Here is a 19,539-nt window from a genome sequence, read left to right as displayed (position 1 = left end):
ATGGAAAGACGAAGAAACTTTTTTAAAACATACGAAGAATTAAAATCGAAATGAGAGTAAAAAAAATATGAAAAAAAAACGATTAAATAATACAAAAAAATTCGAGACAGATGCATAAACTCATAACGTGTCTGTCCTATACAATACAAGTAAAAAAAAGTATATTATAAAGTATTTTATCGGAGTTTTAATGACTCAAAGATGGAAGTTTTATTCATGAAAACGACTACTTGTTGTTCAAGGATCAATTTTTTAATTTTTCCCGCAGCATATTTTATAAAAAATATTAAAATTCTTAATTCAACTGGAAAAAAATTGCATTTAATTTAAAAATAAATAACAAATATTCATTTTATCAAAATACAATTTTGTAAATGAATAAATATAATTTCGTTTTCGTGTAATTTTAGTGAAAAAAATTAATTAAAAAATAACATTGTAATTATTTTAAGCCAAAGAAAAAAAATATATATTTATAATGTAAATCGTGAAAGTATTTATCGTTCAGCTTTCTCTTAATTTTATGTATAACATATAAATAATAAATTAAAATTTATATCTTAATAAATAAATTACATATTGAATTTCTTATTCAAAAGTATTCCTTTTTTGATATTATTTTTCACTCGGTTAAATGGTCTCAATCGATAAGTAATATGTACAAGATTTCATGTCTTAATACGTAAAATCAACAAATATATATTTCCCCTTATTTTTAATATTCATTGAACACTATAAGCTCAATGTTTGTCGATGTGTATCGTGTCAAGTTTACATTATTGACATTTAAGCTCGGCTAAAAACAATATTCAAGTGGTACCATCATCGACATCATCATCATCATCATCATACAAAAGTCTGAGAGGTTTTCATCACGCAATATTAAAATCAATAATAATACTAAAATACGAAATACATGTTTACATTAATATACAAAACATATAAAAAAATAAAAAAAAAATAAAGAAGATACAGAATATTGCAGCAAGTGTATTTATTTATGCTAAAATATTAACTTAATAAAATTTATACACAATCATAAATATCACCTGGATAATACCTTGAATGTTTTTTATTTTTTAAATCAATTAATTTTCATCCCTGAATGCTTTGAAATTTTTTTTATCAAATAACAAGTAACAAGAAAAATTGAAACGAAAAACAATCGACTTTGGCTAATTATTGAATGTTTAAAAAGTTATAATAATTAAAAAAAAAATGAATGAAAATATATATAAAAAAAAAGGAAATAAGAGATCCAAGTTGCAGAGTTTGTTTATTTTTTTTTTTTAAATATGTAAGGGTTGAATTATAAGACAGCTTGACAAAGCGCCAAGTGGATGAAAAAGTTCATATTCAAATTCGATAATGCATATTATATTTAAATTCTCTATTCATTATTAACAAAAAAAAAAAAAAATAAAATTATATATAAGGGCTTTTTATTATCATCGTTATTACATTTAAATGACGATTATTGTTTGGAAAAAATTTACCCCAATGATAGACTCAAGGTATCCTGTTGCCGTCATAACCACGTCAGTCGCGTGCTTTGTTAAGACGACAGTGATAGGGCCCATTTGCCACTGAGCATTCATAATAATTTTTTTTCATAAATTAAAAATACAACACACATATAATAATAAATTCATAAGCCCAACAATATTATTCACATTCAATAGAGACCTAAATAAAAAGGAAAATAAACTTCACAAGAAATCAAATATATAAAAAAAATTTAAAAATTCATTAATAATTTTAATTTAGTTTTGAAAAAAATTAAAATATCAAAAAATTTATCTGGACATTAGATAGTTTATATCGATCAATCAATTTTTAAATCAATAATAATATTTCATTGAGGAAATAATTATTGTAAATGAAAAATTTCAAAAAAAAAAATTCATATTTATCGTTTGGGTTTTTTTAAATAATAATAATAATAATTATAAACATGTTTTTTCATATATTGAGTAATTAAAATACAAGCTACCAGGTGTGTATGATTAAAATCATGTTGATGTATATTTATAATAAATAATTTTATATAAATAAAAACACATTTTATATAGAATACTAACATATTCATAAAAATGAAAATAAAAAAAAATTAATTTAACGTGTTTTCTTATGTTGCAACTGGATGATAGAGAAGAAAAAGAAGAAGAAGAAGAAGATATAAATAAAAAAAAAAAAGAAGAAGCTAATTATGGATTGTGGAAATGTAGACAAGACACTTTAAATGTCCATAATCTCAGCTGGATATTCCAGATAAACATGATAGCATATTTTAATATAACAAAAAAAATATATAATATAAGTAAGTATATTTTGATGTTTAAAAATATTATATAAAAATAAAAATAATATTAAATCAAGGCCTCAGGATAGTCATCGTTATGAACAACGGGGTGGCCATCAAGTAAATTTTTATTTTAGCCCCTGGTCTTAAATTTACCATCAGGCACATATATTGAATTACCCTGGATGATAATACTCACTAACTCAACATGTTGTACATATGCATTTTAAAAATATTTTACATTTATCAAGCTAATTTTGTAGATTAATAAAAGGCCTATTAATAATTAATAATTTTATTTTTTACAAGTAATTATTATTAACAATTCCAATGAGTCAAAATAATAATCAATTAATTGTTTTTCATTGAAGAAAAATTTTAAAATTGTTTATTTATTTATCGTATGAAAAATTTAATTACTATTTTGTTAAATTATTATTATTAATTATAATTATACTATGTATTTATTAGAAAAAAAATGTAAATTGAATTGTAAAATAATCCTCAAGCTGGGTGTGAATATAAACTCCCACAAATTATAAAACATCTTAATCATTAGAATATATATACAACTTGTCACATTTAAATTCCGATGATTAAGTTAAAAATTTGTCATAGGGATATCATAAAATGCATGAAACGTTTATTTAATTTATTTATTATAACACATTATATAGCAAAGAAAATTTATCAGCTTGTATATATAAGTACATGCGTCTTGAGAAATATCATATTTATATTGCAAATAGTTTTAAATTGCACACGGATATATTAAATCTGACAAATAACACATGCACATTTAAACCAAAGTGTTATTTTGATATCCTTCGTCTATAAATTTATATATAAATCCATGTGAGTGTGTATGGTTTTTACTTTTTTTTTTAATTTTTTTTTATATACTCAGCACAAATGGCAAATGATAATTAAACTGAGAAAGTCACGTGGGAATGTCCTCTATGTTTATTCACATTTCAATAATACGAATTGAAATAAAAAATATATAAAAAAATATAAAATAAAAAAATACATTTTATATGTGGGTGTTACCCAAGGGATATCAAGTAAAGTGTATACCCAGTGTCCTATAATGGTTATCTCCGCACAACAAAAGTCACTATCTTATTCATCCTTTTTTTTTTTCATTTATTTAATTTTTTTTTCTTTTTTCTATTTTATTTTTTCATTTAAATATTTCACGTATGTATACAAATTTATTCTTTGTTATTATAATAGTTTTTAATTTAATTATTATCAACATTTTGTCATCAATTATCAATTCATCAAAGTTTTAAGTTTTTTTTTTTTTAAATAATTTTATGACCTACAACTATTCATCTCAATCAACACGGTTTTTATTGATATTATAATTTTTTTTTTTTATCAACACACAAAGTTATATTTATCTTTATTTACATAAAAAAATGTTGCAATTGTTTGATAGAAAAAATTTAGTGCATAATTAAGAAAAGGAGAGATTTTTTTATATTCTATTTTGGTATAGATTTTATGTGGTGGATTTTTAAATAAATAAATGAATAGTATTATTGATAGTTGAATATGATGAAGAGTGAAATTAAAAAAGCCACATGTCTTAAACACAAGTTTTATATAAATTTTATATACATTTTTTAAAAGTACATGAAGGGTATATTATTTGGTGTCAAATATGTATGTAACCAGCTATGCTCAAATATTTTTGGATATTGTATATGCAATAATACGAAGGAATAGGTATTTTTTTATTTTATTTTATTTATTTTTTTTTGTGTTTATTGTATGTACAGGACCCTTGTTGATTTAGTCTTTCATCGATGTATGTATACACCAAGAGCTTAAGTATCGTTCAGGCGTGAAAAATAAAAATTACTCGAGGTGTAATACCCGCAATTTTTCTACTTTTTTTTTTCAATTTTAACTTGTACTTGTTTGAGTGGTTATAATGCACATGTATGTACAATATTTGCATACATATCTCAGTATTTATATTTGCGTTAAATGCCAATGTAAGAAATTTTATTTTTTCAATTTAAACTTGCAATATATTTTGTATTATAAGCTACAATATTTTGATAGAATTTATGAATAGATTTTAAATTTATATATAAATATTTAAATAATGTAAATTTGTTAATAATAATATTGTCAATGTTTAGTATTAATTGTAAATTAAATTAGCTATGTGCACAATTTATTTGGTATTATTTTTTAAAAATTAAATCATTTACATGAAAAATAATTTGGTAAATATTATCATGTTGCAATTTAAAAATATAAATGAATTTGAAATTTTAATAATTATTATTTTTTATTTTAATCTCAATCAGTGTATGATAGTTATTTATTTATAATAATTAAATGTAATATATTTTTTTTATTTTCATTTTATTTTTACACTGATAAAAGAATTTATTTCAAATTTTTATCATAAAAAAATTGTGAGTAATTTTTTTTGTTTTATATAAAATATATTACATTGAAAAATTGCTTATTTATTTATTTATTTATTGTGGAAAAATTAAATAAACTGTTATAAAAATAAATTTGCCGAAAAAAAAACAATTATTTCATTTAAATATTAATTTTCATTAATTTATAAAAAAATATTTATGAAAAAATTTGAGGCTTTTTTTATGTATATATATTTTCAGTAGTTTTTATTTTTATAATATAATTTTTTTTCCTTCTTCAGTGTTAAGTTACGGAAGATTATGCGTCAGGCAAATTAACTGAAAATATAATGATGGGCTGATGATGGGTGAGGTTAATGTGATGCCAGGTGAGACCCTTTCAGTGTGTCCGGGTCGATCAAACAAGGATAAACTTATACATTTATAAACGAATTTAAAAAAGAAACAAATAACCCTTCACAAAGTTTATATATATAAAAAAATTATGGGGCCATTTAGAAGGATGGGGCACCAATTTCTCCGAAATAATCGAAGCCGCACCCGGTTGTTCAAAAGAGAAGATATAAAAAAAAAAGAGAAAAAAAAAATAGTTAAACCTAAAAAGAACCGCAATGAAAAACTTTTAGAAATTTTATATATATGAATAAGCCAATTTTGTTGTGTAATTTTCTGTCTACTTTGGACACTTCCAATTATAATATTTAGCTAATCACAGAAGCCACTATTTCTAATACCACTTAAAACAGTTTACATGTATAAATTTAATTTACCAAACTGCTAAATTATATTTCTAATCATTGTAAAAAAAAAAAATAATTTAAAATATTTAAATGACATGATAATTTGATATTTAATTTATAAACTTTCAACTCGTTATTTATAATCAATTTAAATAATTCAAAATCATGCTAATAAATTGTTGATAATTATATTTTTTTATTTCATTTTAACTATTATTTAAAAAGAAAATGTATATAATTTCATTAATTTTTTTTATTCAATTATAGTTTAATGAAATTAATGTTAATTTGTTTTTAAAAAATATAATAATTTTCGAGTATAATTTTAGATATATCTAACTATATAAAAGATAAATTTTTTGTATATTTTTTATTGAATTTTTATTGAAAGAGGGCATCGAACCATCTGCTCAATGAGGTGTAATCATTAACGTGTTTATTGACTCGTATTTTATTATTTTTTTTTTACAGATATTATCAAATATTTAAAAACCGGATGATTCATCATTAATAATGCTGATGAGTCAAAATAATAATCGATTGTGTGATTGAATATATTCAAAAAAAAAAAAGGAAATTTCAATATTATCATTTTTCGTTATTTTATTTATCAAAAATAACATGTGATTATTGACTGTAAATAATCTTTAAAATATCCACCTTTTAACAGATGAAATCTATTTTAATTTCAAATAAATATTATAGTTGTAAGTCGAAAAAATATTAATAAAATTAAATTTGTTAATAAATAAGAAAAATAAAAATGAATAAAAGAAATATTAAATTTAATAAATAAATTAAAATGATGAATCAATTTTCCGCAATATAATTTAGTTATTATAATGAATAAATCAATTACTATTTGTGTCTGCTATCAAGACTATTAAAATACATGTATATTTAAGCTTGCAGGGTGGCCCAAGTTGGAATAAAAAAATATATATCTACACAGAGAGATGCGAATTCTTGATCAACAACAACTTGAACATACACAAACAAACTTGATTTTACCATGAGTTAAAAAATAAAAATTAAATAAATAAATATATGGCCGTTGGCCTTCGACTATACAACTACTGCTACTGATTTTGCTGCTGTTGCATATTTTTTTTTATTTAAAAACCTCAACATATGTGTATCAAACACCCACACTATCATCAATTGCATCAGACATTTAAATATTGTAAATATAAAATTTTAATAAATGGCATTAAATTAAATTTTGACATTTACACAAAATTTAAAATATTATATTAAAACTTTGCAAGAATTATTTATTTTTTTTAGTGATAATATGCACAACTGGTGCTGCACCTTGTGTACTAATTTTTCTGCAAAATAGTTTAATAATTTAATATATTTATATCTTTGCAAAAGTAATAGGACAACGTGTCACGATGAATTGCATATTTGTAGAAATATATTTTATAATTTCAAACCAGTGTGACATGTAAACATGTTATTTAATTAATTGATAAACTCTAAATTATAAAAAAAAAATAATTAATATTTTTAAACAAATTAACAACATGGTAATTTATTTTTTAATTTAAATTTTTTTTGAATTTACAAAAAGAATTTTTAAAAAACACAAGTAAACTTTTCGTAAAATTATTAAAGAAAAAGCAACTTGAAAAATAACTATATATATAAACAAAATTTAATTAGATAGTATCATTAATTTTTTAATAAAAATTATTATTATTTTTGTATTTTTTTTAAAATATGGAACAAGAGGAGTTTTGAAGTTGGAAGTCGTTGGACACAGGATTGGAGGGTCGCAGGTATACATGGGCCATTGAGTGTATATATTTTTTTTTTTCTAGACACTTTTTCCCCTAATCCACAAAAGTCTGATTAAGTTTTTTCTATTATTTTTTTTTTTTTTTTAAACCACAATGTCTGCTTATTATATTCCAGAGGAAAACCGTTGTCTCGCAAACTCGGTGATTTCATCTCGATGGAAAGTGTTCAATTTACCAGAATATTCTTTTGCTGCTTTTTATTTTTTAGCTTAAATTTTTTTGTCTTTATTTATATATTCAACTTCAATTATTATGTTTGTTTGTATTTTTATTTAGCATATTTTAAGGTAAATAGTCAAAAATTTCATTTAAAAATTGACGAGTAAATTAAAATTTCAAAAGGTATTAGAATAGTTTGCTTGTTCAACTGATATAGATGTTTGTTAATAAATATATATATATGTATTTTTTAATGTTTAGAGTTTCCGGGAGTAGATGCAAATAGGAAAAAAAATTTATATATATATAAGTACACAGGGGGTTGGTTTTAGTCTTTGATGTTGTCAATCGTGACATCCGGTTAAAGAAGAGGCGCCTAACTTAAAATTTTTCATATGCCGCCAAACATCAAAGAATATATATACAAATCTTCCACATCTCATCTCTTTATTTTATTTAAACATATATATATTTATTTTCATTTTTACTTTTGAGAATAACACGCTTCGGCACCAAACTTGCCATCAAAATATTACGTATATATACCTCGTGCAAACATTTTCATATATCACCAAATAAAAATGAAAAATTATATATATTTTTTAGAAATTAAAAGACGAATAATGCTAGACGAGAATTTTTAATTTTTTAGATATGATATATCAATGTTCCAGTAGATAATCAAGTAATGAAAAGTTTAATAAAATTGATATTTTTATTATCAAATATTTTAATTTATAATTTTAAATTTTTCTATTTAAAAAATCACTTTATTTCAGCTAATTTCACACTAAAAGGTTTTTATTTTGTTATTATATTTTGTTTATTGTGAAGTTAGCTGAAATATAGTGATTTATTATTTTGTTATATTTTTATACAGAAAATTATTTTACAGAATTTTTATACAGAAAATTTGGTAAATCGTATTTAAGTAAAGTCAAGTTAGTCAAGTTAGTCACGGTCAGCCGTCAGAACGAGTAGAGAAAAAATTTTTTACAGGGATTACAAGTGATTTGGAAAAAAAAACAATAACAATAATTTTGTTTTTGACGGTATGTACCATCACAGATATTTAAATTTCCAATTATTCTGGTACAATTCAACTGCCGTTTAATTTTGCTGGACATATTTTTTTTTCTTAAATAATTTCTCAGATTTTCATTCATTTTTTTTTCACAATTCTACTTCGAGGGAATGCGGAGAAAATTAAAGAAAAATGAAAAAAATATCGGAGAGAAACAGAGGAATCATGGAGAAAGTCAGAGAAAAATATTGGAGAGAAACGAAGGAATAACGGAGAAAATCAGAGAAAACTTGTGTATATATAAAAAATTAATTAATATTGAAAATAAATTGTTTTTATATTTATCTTGAATAAGCAAAAAAAAAAATATTAATTAATTTGCTTTTGTTAAATAAATTTTATCAATTTGAAATTTAAAAAATCAATTTATTTGTATATAAAATAAAATTAAATATTTAAACAATAAATAAATAAATTAATTAAAAATTTTCATAATAAATAATAGCAATTTAAATTAATAAATAATCTCATTTAAAATAAAAAATTTATTTATCTAATTTTAACAACAAAATAATATCAAAATTTAAAAATAAAAATAAAAATTTTTATGTGATATTTTAAAAGTGTGTGGTGTAAAGATTTGTGCAGGTGGTAAAAAATACAAAGTTCCAATATGTAAAAAAAAAAAAAAAATAAAAAAATATAAATTTATTTAATAAGAGGTCAAACATTGAGTAAAAAACCACGACACCTCATTGATTATACTGCCTTATAACAATGGACTGTTATTACATATGTCTGAACGATAAAATGAATAGAGTGAAACTCGTAAAAAATAAATATAAAAAAATCGTAAATATAAAATTAAAAAAAAAACGAAATAACAAGAGAGATGTGTTGGTTATAAATATATAAAAAAAAAAAATAAATAAATAATATATATTTTAAAATGCATTACAGACGAAAAGCAGCAGGTCAACTGTATAATGCATCAGGTAATTTGTATTTTTTTAAAAAATTTTGCATACAGTAAAACGTCATTTTTGCAACTCGTAGTTCTTCTTTGGTTTGAGTCATGGGTTTAGCTTAATGGTAAATGTATTTTATTGGATGTATGATGCTTTGCCAAAGGACCAAAACGATCCTTGTCGTAATCGTCATATATATTGACGTTGTCGGCAAATTGTCAAAGACCAAAAAGCAAAATCGTAAAGACTATTTTAACGGTGCTAACAGTATTATTTTATTTTTCTTTTATTTGATATTTTTTTTTTTTATTTAATATAATATTTATTTATATTTCCTTTCACTTTATTTATTTAATTTTTTTTTTTTTCGATTTTTTCATCAACATTAATAATAATTTAATATTAAAAATTTACATTTAACTGTCAATATGTATAAATATTATAACCGTATAATAAAATATATGTAATTTACATGAGTATGTGAATTTTAATTAAATTTTTATATTCAAGTGTTTACATTTGAATGAGAATATTAAATGGATTTTGATGATATTTAGAGGTGAAAAGTGGATTTATATTAAAATCACACACAGTTGTGAGAAGAAATTTAATTTTTTTAATTTTTTAGATTAAATATATAATGAAAAATATTAAAAAGTTTGTGTATATAAAATTTTAGTTTATGTTTTTGTTAGTTTTCCCTGCGGAGGAAGTCTGGGGTTTTATAAATAAATTACATTTATATTTTTGTAGACATTTTCAATGAGCTGTAACATATAGCAGCCTCATCATCATCATCATGAAAATTGTCATGAAAAAAAAATAAAATATTAATAAATATTAATAAAATAATTTAAACAACAACAAAATATATTTACTTTAAATTTATAAAATAAATTGAACTTGAAATAAAAGTGAACTTAATGCGATAAAAGCAAAAAAAAGCTCAAGTAGTTATTACTATGAGTTAAATAAGTAAAAAAAAAATTGAATTTGTTTATAAAATTTTGCAAATATATAGCTTTCTTCCTGTTGATAGTAAATGAGTGTCTAATATACACAGCCAACAAAATTACTAAATACATTTGTATATAAAATGACGACTCTAATTCGTACATCTTCTTTGCAAAAATTTATTCTTAATGGTCGGCCACTTTCCAAAAATACCAACGATTTAACTCTCGTTTATTATAAAGTCAAAGCTTATTTTCATATATATGTACAAGCTGTATTTTAATTTTTAACATGAATGCCAACTTTAGTATATTAATTTTCATATATTTTTTATTTTAATGTTTTTTGTGTATATTGTTTTTTTTCAAAATACATTTTTACAAGTTTGTTACATTTTTATTTTTTTTATTTTTTTGTATATCGACAAAGTGATTAAAGCCGATCGTGTCGTGTCGATTTGCCGTCAAGAAATGCACCAAGCGTGTATGATTGACGGTGGCGTCCGATAAATGCTCGTCGGAATGGGAAACGGACCGTGAATGCAACATTATTGTGCTGAAGTACCTTAATTCGTTTCCTCTCTCAATTTGTAATTTTTTTTTTTTCATTTATTTTCTCTTTTCTTTTTATTCTCTGATGATGGCTATTTTTTTTTTTACAGAGCAACATTACCTCGAATTAATCATGCTGTTACTTTCAACTTGAGCTTGAGATTTTAACTCACAGATTGAGTGAAGGTTTTATTTTCTAAATGATAAGGATAAGGCATGCAGTTTATATTTTTTTTTTTTTTTTATTACTTAAAATGGTGAACGAGTCACTTTGCTTATACTTATGTAGCTGTAAGAATTTTTTTGTAGTTTTTATGATTATTTTTTAAAATGAAATTTTACGGGAGCTGTTTGGAGCAGTATATCGCTGGATGACGTGATGTTAAATCCATCGAGACTTGATGGAGATTGTCAGATACCCTTTTAAGAAAATTTTTTTTATTTTTATTTTTTATGTATATTTCTTTGTGTTATCACCAGATTGAGTATAACTGAACTCAATAAATTTGACGTTGTAAAATAGCCTTTTAAAAATAAAAAAAAATAATTTTGCAACAGATAAAATTTAAATTAACAATTCAAATATATTTACAATAAATAAATTGATAAAATTTTCTTTAAATAAAATTCGTAAAATTAGTTTAAATAAATTAATTGAAAATATTTATTAATGAAATTTAATTATTTGCAATAATTAAAAAAAAAAAATTATTCATTTTGAAAAATATCAATAATTGATTTCAATTTTGATAAATAAAATTTTACATCAAGATGCATTTAAATATCATCAGGACCAAGCATGTAAAATTTAATTAATTTTTTTATAAACAATCTCTTTTAATTTTTTTTTTTATTAATTTTTTTTTTTTACTCAATGCAAGGCAATGCAATTCTGTGGAATCCACTCAACGTAATCTGCGACACAGAACGCGGGAACCTCGTTTAAGAATGAGAGCTTCACAAGACTGCAGATATTTTTCCTTATCTTACTGTCGGAATACATTGGTGTTTCTTATACACAACCCTCACCTCACATCCTCACATGAACATAATATTATACACCAATATAAAAACATCTATGTACAAATGCTTTCACGTGAGTACAGCCACAAGGGCGCCGAGTTCCTTGGCTCTCTCAATTTTATTATATATATATATTTTTTTTTTTCTTTTATATTTTTTATATTTAAACATTTCTCCTTTTTTTATTTTTTTTATATTAAATGGTTTATATATATATCTAATGAGCCACGTCGATTGCAACTCTTGTCGGTTCTTCTTCCGCGAAATCATGTTATCCACGTACAAAATAAAAAAAAATAACTACATAAATGCCGCTTATAAATACACTGATATAATATCGAGTGAATTTTTTTTTTTTCTTTTTTCTATTTAAAAAATTTATTTTATCGATTTATATAGATTCTTTTATAATCATCCAGATCATTTTTATTTTTACAGTTATCCGGTTGACATTGTGTCACGTTTTGATATATAATAGACAGATGTGTTGATGTATACTATAAGAAAATATATATCCTCACATTAATAACAAACAATTTTTTTATAATCTTCATTTTGTCTAGAAAAGAGTAATTTTTTTATTTCGATTCAGAAATTTCTAAAAGCTTCACATGGATTTAAAGCATTCCCAATAAACAAAAAAAAAAATACACAACCAAAGCTGCAGTTATTAAAAAAATTTTTTCAAACTAATTAAATTAATTTTATTTAAGAAAAAAAAAGGCTTATCTTCAGGAAAATATTAACAATTAATTTTGAGTTTTTCCCGTTTGAATTTGAAGATTTTTTTTTGGGCACTCAAATTTTTTTTTGACTTCTAGAAAGTTAGCACACCACAATGGGCACAAACTAATAGAGTAAACAGTAAATTGTCATTAACTCAAAAATTAATTTCCCTTTTCGATAAATAAATTTTTTCTGTCCCAAAAAAAATTTCAACTATTATTATATTTAATTTTCATAAAAGACACAAGTATATATATATATATATATATATTTTTTTATTCATTTTTATTCATTTTTGCAGTTGACGACGATTATTTATTTATGTAAAAAAAAATTTGGTGTTTAGAACAAATACTTTCCAGCAAAGAACAAGAAAGTGTTGGTCTTCACTTGCTCTTTGCCAGGAGTTATTTGTTCTAACTATCGAACTCTGATTGAAAAAATCCCAGCTATGATATCACAACACAGATTTGAACTTAAGAAAAATAAGCACCATAGGCAGGGAGCTTGCCTCCTTAACCACTAGGCCAAGTGATCACAAGTACACATATAAACCATCATGACAAAAAGTAAAAAAAATTAATCACAAAAATAATAATAACAGTATAATAACAATAATAAAGATGAAAAAAATACACAACAAAAGCATTTCCTTGTGCAGTTATTAAAATAATTTTTTTCAAACTAAATAAATTAATTTTATTTCAGAAAAAAAAGGGCTTATCTTCATGGAAATATTAACAATCAATTTTGCTTTTTCTCATTTGAATTTGAAGATTTTTTTTTAGGCAGTCAAGCCTTGTTTTTGTTAGTTGGAAAAATAAAAAAAAAACATATGAATTTTTTAAAAAAATATATAAAAAGGAGAATGTTTATATTGATGGAAAATTATAATAGCCAAAGGCATTTCTAATAATTGGTTAATTAAAATACATTGTATATAAAAAATATGTGTATAATAATTTGAGTTGATATATATATAAAATTGGGGTGAAATTTTGTTATAAATATATGTATTTTGTTGTTTTGTTATACGAGCCTTGGGGCAGATAATAATATGTACGCAATGAATGAGATAAATAAAGTTTCATCGTTTTGCATTTTACTCGATGATGATGATAATGATGATGTTGTTGTTGTTGTTGTTGTTGTTGTTGATGATGATGTTGATGAGAAATGAAATAATACAATGGACCAGCCACCATCATCTCATCACCATCAGATTTATATCACGTATATGTATGTTTGGGGTATATATGAAGCCCGCAGCCCTTAAAAAACATGTTTGTGTTTAAAGCTTGCACAACTATAGCTGTAATTAGCAAAGAGGGTTAGTTAGCTGAGGGCGGAGCTTTAACAGACCAATACGAAACGAGGGTTTCCGGTTTCTCGTAAATGCATGTGCATGAAATTTGCCTGCATATATTTTATTTTTTTGTTTTTAAATTTTATTATTTATATTAATAAATAAATAAATTAATTGTTAAATTATCCAAGAAATTATTGAGAAATTAATTTCAACTATTTGTTATTTTTTTTGTCATTTTAATTTTTCAGGATCAATTGAGAAAATTCCATAATTTCGATGATTGATTTCACTTGAAAAAAAAAATATTTCATAAAGTTTTAATTATATAATTTAGACAACATTCAAAAATAATTATATTCTAAAAAATTATTCTAGCGATAATTATTGTAACGATAATTATTTTACAACGAAAAATAAAAACCTTTCAGTGCAAAATTGTCTACAATAAAGTGATTTTTTTATACATAAATAATTGAAAAATATTTGTTTCGTAAAAAATTCTTTAAAATGTAAATAATATTTGTATGAATGTATCCTCAAAATAGAGGCAATCTAAAAACGAGTATTCAAGATACACACAGCAAAAATTCAAAGTAATTTTTTTTTTTTTTTATTATGTTGTTTATTTTTCATTTTTTTTTTTTAAACGATGCATTTGTCAATGTTTGCTGAATATTATTCCGTATTTCATCTGTATGCACACGCATATTTTATTATTATTTTTTTTTTAAATTAAAAAAAACCATTGCATTTTTGAGACGAGATCAACGAGACCTATATCCTCAGTTATAAAATATGATTTTTTATTTTTTTTTTTTAAGACAAAAATACGCAAAAAAACATGTAAGCAAAATAAAAAAATAAAAAGTATAGCTTGAGGGTACACATACACACAAGTCTGACTCTAAATATTCTCGACCCTCTAGTTGGCTCATTAGGAGATCCTAGCGATTACAAAATTCATCCCCCTTCTACTGGGTCTTGTTCTTTTCAGATTTGCCCTCGAGGGAAAAATAAGGCAACTTCAATATACCCCCGATTTATTTTTATTTTTTATTTTTTTCATCCCTCACTTCTTATATTTACTTCTTGTACATAGTGCCTGCTCTTGTCTCTTTTTTTTTCTCGTTGCTTATTGCTATTTTTTTTTACTCATTTTTTACTCGGGGTTAATGACGCACACCCCGTGTATTCATATATATATTCAATACGTTGTTAACGGAAATGGAATTTGATCTTCGTTAAATTTGATATACATCATATAATAATATTTATAAATTTACCCCAATTTAATATACACCCAAAATTAAATTAAAAAAATGAAAGCTATTTTATTTTTTAATAATTTTCATTTTTTATTTTTCAAGACAACGCAAATTTACATGATAATAAATTAAATTTTCATATTAAAATCATGTTTAATATGATCATTTATATTTTAATTATACATTTAATTTGTTATTAAAATTACCATACCTCATTTGAAGGTATAACTTAATTAAGTCAAAGAAAAATAAAAAATACATTTTGCAGATTTTAATAACCGATAATAATAACATGTACAGCTTACAGTTAATTAAAAAAAAAAAAAAAACCAGAGAAAAATATATATTTTAATTTTAAATTAAACTCATTTATTTGTCATAAATAATGTTGAGTATATAAATATAAAATTGACGAGTGTTGTCTCTGTTGAAAATATAAAAAAAAATAGCAATATAAAATATTATATAAAAAGAGTTCACCATTGAGGTGAACATACGTGGTTTAATTGGGATACAGAATGATGATTGGCCAACTTTCAACAAATGAAAAAAAAATAATATAAAAAGGGTTGAATTTTGAAGTGAGTATATCGTTGTTGGTGAGTATCGTGATAGGGTGGAGCACCGCGGACAAGAGGACACTCAACAAACCGTACATAGAGCTGTTCAAATGACAAGAGGTAGGTTGTACATATTTATTAAATAGATGTAGGTGGTGCATTAAAAAGTAGGAGGATAAAATTATGTGAAAAAACAAAAAATATATATATCGGATAAAAAATGGTGGGGTTGATGCAAAAAAATAATAAGAGGTTGCTTGTTGATGCATCTCTTCAAGCTTCATACAACCGCGTTATCATCATGTGGTACCTCTCTTCATGTATATACCTACCTACTCGTACATCATTGCTTTTATAATTTATTTTTATTATTTTTATTTGTTGGCGCGCGACCGACCAACGGCACTCTGTACTACTATTTTTTTTTTCTTTCTTTTATATTTAATTTTTAAAAATTCTTTTTTTCTTTTTTTTTTTTTCTTCAAATACATATGTATATTCGAGCAGTTGGTTTCACATTGAGTGGCTCTTTGGTTTCATGAATTCTACTTATGCATATATAAAAAATATAAGAAAAATAAAAAAAAAAAAAAAAAAAGAGGTAGAGAGTAGCTTTGTTGAGTGGAAAGTAAAAAAAAAAAATTTCAAAAGCTTGTTAGTGAGTTTTCCTATTTTTTAACCGCACTCTTTTACTTACCCCTGATTTATTTTTGTCATTTTTACCCTTTTAATGTTAATAAAAAAATGAGATATATAAAAATAAAAATTTTTTATTATTATTGAAAAATCTAGGTAGAAAAAACAATAATTCAAGCTGTTCTAGTTAGCACAATTTATATTCATTGTTATTTTCCTTTGTTTATATTTGATATGTTTTTTTTTTTAATTGACTGATGGACTGAAGTTAAGAACCATTTGTTAATTAGCTTTCATATTATTCACTGAGTATGTATATCTTTACTTTTTTTTTTTCATTTTTTTCCATCAAATTAACTCAAAGTAAAGCTCAATTGACTTTTCAATTTTCAAGTATGTATTGCATTGCACTGCTTTACCCTGATGTTTTTTATTTTAAATTTTTTGTAAGAGTTATAAATTGATCTTGAAAAAAAAATATATATTATTTCAAACAATGCATTTTTGTGCAAATGGATATATATGACAAGAAATAAATAATAATAAATCCAACTGATCCGTAAAGCTTTGATAGAATTGAAAAAAATAATAAAAAATAAACTGATAAATGCAAAAAATTTAAACTTTGTGTATTGTTGATGTTGAAAAATATGAAAAACATGCTAAAAGATAAAAAATTCAGCGTGACGTATATGACTGAAATATATTTTGTAAAGTTTTAACTTTTAAGGTTCACGCCTGAGGCACAAAATCGCCATGAAAAATCCTAGCAATTCGTTCCAGGTAACCCCATGTATCCAGTAAGAATATATCCAGTGAAAAACTGTATGAATAAAATGAATAAAATAAATAAAATGGATAAAATAAATAGAATGTATAAAAAAAAAATAAAATAAAAGCAATAGAAAAAATGTAAAAAAATGTGAGTGATGTTATACTATATACAAAGTGGTGTCTTTGGAATGGAGCAGAACATTTAATCCCGTTGGTTGACATGTCATATAGTTGGATGATTAGTGTACAATTCTCCGAGTGCTTACCAAAGAAATGATATTTTTCACAAAAAAATAATGTGACTAAAGTTCAAAGAACAAGAAGACTAATCTTGAATGAAAAAAAAGCAAAAAGAAAAATAAAATACAAGCACAAAACCGGTAGTGCCTGCAAGTGGTACCAATACATTATGATGAATAAATATTACAGCTATGAGACAGTATTAGTCTCATTAAATAATTCATTATATTGAAATAATAAAATAATTTGTTTATATGTAAATTTTAATAACAATATAAATTATCTTGTTGAATAAATATTTTGAATTATTTTATCAATTATTTATGTCAAGTTTAATTAAATAAATAAAAATAATTTACACTTGATATAATGAAATATTATTTAATAATTTATAAATAAATAAATAAAATAATAATAAATAAATTTGTTTTTTATTGTTATTATTAATAATAAAATTTGTATTTAATTAAAATTGAAATTTTTTCTGTATAAAAATTATTATTTTGTGAATAGAGAATAATATTAATTTCAATTGTTATTAATAATTTAATTATTGATTTTTTTTTGTTTTGTGTATTAACAATTGACCAGTGTATCAAAATTATTCACTATGTACATGTACTATGTTGAATTTCATGTCCAGAGGGTGTTGAATGCACTAACTTGTTCGTTAATATTAAACTTCAATTGGGAATTGTTTGTGTATTTTCCCCGAGGGGTTGTATTTGTATATATAAATTTCATAAACTACCCTGATTTTTAAATATTAATTAAACATTTATTTTTATTATACGTGTATATATTTATTTATTATATATTTTATACTAAAACATAATAAAAAAATTCAACGAAAAATAATTAAAATTCCAAATTGCAAATTTTTAAAAATTCGCAATCATAAACATTCACGTTAAAATAACAATATAAATATGAATAAAAAAAATAATTTAAACAAAAGAAAAGTATATAAATGTACTTTTAAAATAAAAAAAAAAAAAAAAAAATGATAAATATGAATTTAATGCAGTTGTTGATGCAGTTGATGCAGTTGATGCAGTCAAAATGCATATATATATTTTTGATATAAATATAAACACAATGTGGCAAGACTTTGAAAAGCCCTACAACTATTTACAAAATATATATAAAGTTACAAAATATATACACGATATATTATATTGACAACTGTTTGTGTGGTATGTTATGTTCAACAGCACGCGTCGTTGTCGTCATCGTCGTCGTCGTTGTCCAAGCTTTGAGGAGGGTGTGTGTGGCCCAAACAGAGTGAGATAAAATAAAAAAATAAAAAAACAAATTTACTACAATCGTTTTGAAATAATTTAGGGGACGTTATAATATATCCCTGGTTTATATACAGCTACCATATACACAACAACACATCTGCAACGTGAGTTTAAATTTATGATAGATTAGCACAGAGGAGATTTAAACCAACGGCTAATTTATGCACAGAACCACCAGGCCATGACAGAACTCTTCTCAAAATTAAATACATTTATATATACATGTGTGTTATACTATTTTATTAAATGTCTTGAAAAATATAAATACCAAATTTATATTATTTATATTAATACTGTAAATTATTATTGAGCCAAGAGGTCAAGTTTAATAAGCTCAATTTTATTTATTTATATTTATAAATAAATGACAAAAAAAAAATTTATTTACTTGTGAACCAGATGGATATATCGACTATGTATTTTTTTTTTTATTATTATTCTTTCTAGGTCGAATTATCCACAGGCTTCTTTGCTTGGAAAAAAAAAAAATAAATAATGAAAAGAAAGAAAAAAAAAATAGTAAAACATCACCCTTAGCATTGAACAAGAGTCTTTGTTGAAAAATTTACATTATAAATGCATCTGTGGATCCTAATCCCAGTGAGTGAAGGAGAAAATTCTTGATCAACTTGATGGTACCAGTTGTTTATTTATTTATATAGCTTTTAATAAAAATTTTTATTTATTATGACAGCACATATGTGTTTGTAATAAAATAAATACAATAAATAAAATAAATAAATTGACTGTGATTGGTAATTGGTATTGCCATTTTTAAAATCAATATT

The 19,539-nt window shown here is 23.1% G+C and overlaps 1 protein-coding gene across 1 annotated transcript in view; it reads right to left on the bottom strand.

Annotated features, from left to right (window-relative positions):
- Window positions 1–19,539, bottom strand: part of LOC122850147 (protein Wnt-1-like) — a 33,818-nt gene that overhangs the window by 7,061 nt on the left and 7,218 nt on the right. The gene's annotated exons all lie outside the window — the stretch shown is intronic.

Source organism: Aphidius gifuensis, linkage group LG2, assembly GCF_014905175.1.
Source record: "Aphidius gifuensis isolate YNYX2018 linkage group LG2, ASM1490517v1, whole genome shotgun sequence".
NCBI classification, from domain to species: domain Eukaryota; kingdom Metazoa; phylum Arthropoda; class Insecta; order Hymenoptera; family Braconidae; genus Aphidius; species Aphidius gifuensis.
The sequence above is the reverse complement of the archived record's forward strand: the minus strand, read 5'-3'. Positions and strand labels throughout refer to the sequence as shown.